Raw genomic sequence first — 6,000 nt, forward strand, 5'->3', positions numbered from 1 at the left:
GTTAAATATTTATTCAGTACCCAAACTGAATTTTTTAAAATCTGTTATCACTTATTAATCGCATATATTTATATTATAAATACTATCTTTAATTATTTTATTCATTTCTCTGCTTTTTTTTTCTTATAATTTGTTGATTGAAATGATTGGAAAACGGTTTCAGAAGTTTTCTGTTAAATATTAAATGCATAGTTTATCCACTACATGTAAATACTGAATGCTCTTTCTTGACGGACTGTCATCTATTTCGTAACATCCGAGCTCTCTAATATAATAAGACAAATCTGAATCTTACATATTTTCAAAAAAGATACTTTCTTTCTGATTACTTTCTTCCTTTTAATTCCAGTTATCGTTTAACGAAAGCAGTAATTCATAACAACCAGTCTTCAACTTTTATGCTGAAGATTACACTCGGCATAATTCTTATGAGAAACGAAGCAAAAGGTTTACATTTTGGGAAAAAGTATACAATTGAGGTGGAGAAAATACGGATTTGAAAAAACAAGCTTCTTGCTGCTATTCACTGCATAAAGAATGAGACAGCACGAGAGAAAATATCAACTGTAACCGTCAATCAACTGTAACAGTCACGGTTAAATTTTCTCAGAATGACATCCGATTTCTTGCTCGAATAGGTGTCAGGAGAGGAAATAACTTTCAGAACCTCCTAAATGCCAAACGTCTTTTGATGACATTTTTGATCACAATTCTGGTGTATGCTCTGCTGCTTTTCAGCGGTCTATGTTACCGACTCATCTATTTTTTAAGCAAACCCCATGTATCCCACTCTTAATAAATCCTTTAGATCTGTTTCATCCTCCTTCGAAAATTAAAGGCAAGTCTTAGTAAGTTTACTAAATTTTTACTTACCGAATAGTAGTAATATATATATTTCGATATATATTACTACATATGTCTAGATATATATCTACTCAACACATTACTTCATATACCCAGTCAACTCATTACTGAATAGTATGTTTTTCAGCCAAATTAAAACATATTTATCGTAATATATTTCTTGCTACGACTCACGCAATCTTATACTCCTTACCACGATAAATTTCGCGGTCTTATTCTGATTAGGTCAAAAAAGTAAGATTAGTAACAACAACAACTAGAACTATTACAATCCTAGCTGAAGTGCTAGCCTGTAAAAGTTACGTGAAATTTACTGCAAAGGATCACAAACTTTCCAAACCACCTTGCTTAAATTTAAATCTTCAACCAATCTCTTTAACGAATTCTCATAGCCAGTACTGGCGAAGGTAGAAAACTCTAAATATTTCATTAAGATTTCTATGCCAATTAATTGCAGATCGTTGTATTTTATGTCCGACCAATAAGATTTCAGACAGTAACATACTTTGATCATCCCTTTCTAACTTATATACTATATATAAAACTCAAAATTATACTGTTCCAAAAAATTGCTTTTTATTCAAGGCTTAAATCTAAAAATACAGTAAACCCCGCTTATTAAGAACCCTGTTAAGGCAAACACTCGGTTAAAATGCACAAAATTCGGTTCCGGAAGCGATGTAATGATCTTATAGGAAGTCTTAATGGTTACCGCGAATTTCGGTTAGTACGAATTGTGAAGTGTTTTCTAGTCCGTTGCGGCGTTAGATTATAATCCTTTAAAACGAACTTTCAAAGTTTTTCACATTTTCCCGTTGTTTCTCTGCAAAGACTGCGTTCAGAGATGTTCCATTCTGCTTAATTGAAACCATAGCCAGCATGAGTAACACTGCTCGACAATCGCGATCATTGCGTCAACGATGAGTTTTGAGTTCCTTAATGCAGATGACGACGTTGTCATGACCATAATTGATGTAGAAGCAGTTGTGTCTGAGGTGCAATAAATGTCACCAGAAGAAGTGAGGAGGATAATATAATTCCGCCCACACGCCAGGAAATATTGCATGCCTTGAACCACGATAAAATGTTTTCCTGCAACATCCGAATTGACCAAAGGCTCGGTAGCCATGAATACCGTTGACTGTGAAGCTGGTGATCACTGAGTGCATTTTTTCAAGTTACAGTATAGTAATTACACTCATGTCCATAAATTAAGGATAATTCGGAGTCACGCGGAAATCAAACACTAAAATAAATATATCACCTGTAAAATCACTACACACATCTTCAAGAATCATATGCAAATTTCAGGAAGTAACCAGATGACACCGATGGTACGTCACAATGACGAGAGTGTAAGAGAGTGATATATAAGGAATACAGGCAAAGAAGTAAAATTGTTCGTAGGCGATTTATAAGCATTTCAGTGCAATAACCAAATAGTTATGACACAAAGGACGCATTTGGATGATTTTTTAAGTGGTAGAATTATCGGCCGTCTGGAATGTGGGCGTACCCAACTGGAAGTATCAGACGAACTTGGAACTGCCCAGAGTGTCATCTCCAGGCTCTGGCAACGATTCCAAGATGATGGTAATGTGAGTAGACGTTACAGCACAGGTCGCCCCAGAGTTACAGTGCCGAATGAGGACCGATATTTGGCAGTTACTGCCAAAAGAAGCAGGCGGAGCACAGCCTCAGAACTGTCTCGTTAGCTCTCTTCAGCCACTGGTACGACAATTTCAAGGCAGACCGTGTACAGACGCTTAGGGCAGATTGGTCTATATGATCGTAGACCTGTCAGATGCGTTCCACTTACTGCAACTCACTGTCGCCTGTGGTTAGCCTGGAGTAGAGAGCATGCATTGTGGACACCGCAACAGTGGGCTTGTGTGATGTTTTCCGACGAGTCCAGGTTTAGCTTGCAGTCTGATTATTGCCGGACGTTCATATCGAGAGCTCCAGGTACCCTTTACCACCAAGAAAACATCATTGAACGACACCGTTACGGTGGAGCAGGAGTGCTCGTTTGGGGTGGAATTATTCTGGGTTCCAGAACTGACCTACATGTTCAAATTGGAACCATGACAAGCCAAATCTACCGGAACGTCATTCTGGAACAACATGTACGTTCCTTTCGGGGCGCCATGGGGGCACAATTTGTGTTTATGGATGACACCGCCCGTCCTCACCGTGCAAACATCGTAAGAGAATGCCTTCAATCGGAGGATATCACCCGCCCACACTGTATGGACTGGCCATACGGGTGATTTTCACCGGACTTGAATCCAGTAAAGCACGTGTGGGACATGCTTGGAGCCCATCAACCTCCTCCTACATGTCTACCGGAACTTCGGAGAGCATTGCTTTTTGAGTGGTGTAATATCCCCCAAGATTAGATCGATAATTTGATACTCAGCATGCCTAGGCGTTGTACGGACTGTATTACATCGTCTGGGAAACATACAATGTATCAACAATCATACCGACCATGTAATATTGGTTTTTTGTAAATAGTTTTTTTTTTTTTTTTTTTTTTTTTTTTTGTGTGTGTGTGTGTGTGTGTGTGTGTGTAATTTGCTCCAGGGAGAAAAAATCGCTAATTTTTTAATAATATCAAACATATAGAATCTTTTTTTGCTCTTTACCTTTTGTTTAATAAATAAGCTTTACAAATAAGTCAAATTTGCTTTTCTTCTAACTCTTCCTTTGCCTGATTTTGCATTATCCTTAATTTATGGACATGAGTGTAATATAGTGCTGTAATGTTTCCTATAATGGCATGCATAATGTATTGAAATATTATGTAACAATATACAATAAATGATTAATGTGTAGACATAATTTTTCTAAAAACAACATATGAGGAATTCTCAGTTAATACGAAGTCTTGATTTTTCGGTTCCTTGAGATATGTGTTAATGAGGGTTTACTGTACATTTTGAAGAAGAAATTAGATCTACTTGCTAACTTCCTAAAATATTACCTAATTTTCCATATGCTGCAGCGTACCTCATCATTACTACCAAATTGTTTTCTGATATCTAAAAAAATGTCGTTATTTTCATATCGTTATTCTTGAATCTAATGAAACACAATAGATAAATAATATAATGGCAATAAATACCAACAATCCATCATCTCAAGGCAATAACCCCTTTAACCCATTCTCAGCTCTTTCACCACATATGTTATCGTCCATTTCGGTAATCAGTCAGATACTTAGCAGCATGGCACTTTCCCTGGTGAAGGAGGCATAAAGTAGCCCCGCTTTTACGATCAACATAATTCTGTTGGTCAGAAATGTTGATGCCTAAGTAGCGTCAAAAGACAGCTCATCAGAAACCTTAGATCATCGTTTCTGATGTCTTCTTCCAAATTTGATAATGTATGATACATGGAATTTAAGATCTAGGCTCTGTATCTGAGAAGTATTTCACATGAATTAAATCACTGAAATATGTACTTCAGTTGCTTTTCGAAGCGGTGAAATTTATTTCAGAAAAGACGCAATAAAAACCAATATCGCTTTTGAACATTCTTTATTCTGTAGAATCTCATTCGTTTTGATAACGTACACCAAGACAAGACTCTAAATAGAATTAAGTGACTTATCTCTATGTCTAGTTAAAGCAAATAGAAATATAAGAAGAGTGTAATAGACACTTTTATTAAGAATTCATAAGCTGAGCCAATCCCGGTACTTGCAAATTAGTCAGCAATAATGGCGAGAATTCAAAAGTAGAATTTTAAATTGAAACTAAATCTATTTAACCAAAGGCTACACGGCGATATTTAAACGCGAAGGTAGGCTCTTAACCTACACCGGCGTGACACCATTATTTACAAGAATAAAGCAACGCCGTAGACAGGAATGACTATCATATCATGACTTGTAACGTGGCCTTCAGCAGGCACAACATGTTCTGACTAAAACAACCTCAAATTCTGAAGGCAAAGTGATCTGCATTTTGGCAGAAAAATGGAAAGAGAGAAGTGACAGTATAGATTCGCGGCATGAAATAACTGGTAAATTAAAATAAATACCTTACAAGACTATGGGGTTAACACACGTAGTTACCCATGAAGTACATATAGTGGATAAGCCCCTGTTTAAAACAAAACTCTACCTTTGTGAAAGGTTAAGGAAGAAGCAACTCAGAAGCATATCGAGGAGATACCTTAAATTAAATTAATAATTCCCGCACGTAATCCCTACGCTAAAGTTTTATGACTTTGTGTCGGAAGAATAGTCTACCTTCTATGCATCAGAATTCATAACGTTTCGCTGTCTATTACAGAAAGTTAAATTGAAATAGAAGAATTAATAAAGAATAATAATGGAGTTGGAAGAAGATCTAGAACTGAAAAAACATTTATACATTTACATTCCATAATTTTCGTTTTAATTCGAAGAAGAACCACTGGAATCCCATTTCAGAGCTTCTAAAGGTAGAAAGCAGGTAAAAGTATTATTAATGTTTCGAATATTTGTAAGTATGGGTTTGACATGTGATTAATTCACATTTTTAGATACTTTTATTTATCTTACAAATTCTATTCCAGTGCAAACTTCCACATAAAATTTACATTATATAGATCGGGGTCAAAGATGGCAGTCCAGTTGTACCCCTACATAAGACTTCATTCTTCGGAATTTCAAATATTATATGTCTTAAAGGAAAATGAAGAGAACAATCGCAACGGGTTCTCAGTAACTGGTTACAAGGAAATATTTTCTTCAGAATTATTTTCAGAGAAATCGAGAAAGGGCTCATTTTGTAATGTTACGTTTTTAATGAACCGATTTATTTTCTTGCAAATATGCTTATTATTCATTTATGTCAATTATTCTGAGTTCCTGTAACATTAACTAGAAAAGACAACTAGCGTTCCGAAATATTGAGAACATTATTTTTCGTTATGGAGTGTGGTAATAAATTAATAATGTTACCTAACATTGATCACTCAAATTACAACATTTTAAAAAGTAAACCATTAATATTTTTACTCTATTAAAGAAAAGTCAGGGCATTTTTCAACAAAAGTTATTTGTAATTTCGAATTTAAGAAAAATTAACTCATTTTTTGTATTCCTTATTTGTAATCACATAACATGCATCAGAATTTTTCGAA

Source organism: Stegodyphus dumicola, chromosome 5 (assembly GCF_044657685.1).
Source record: "Stegodyphus dumicola isolate Sdum_Otavi_A_Nest chromosome 5, ASM4465768v1".
Lineage (NCBI taxonomy): Eukaryota > Metazoa > Arthropoda > Arachnida > Araneae > Eresidae > Stegodyphus > Stegodyphus dumicola.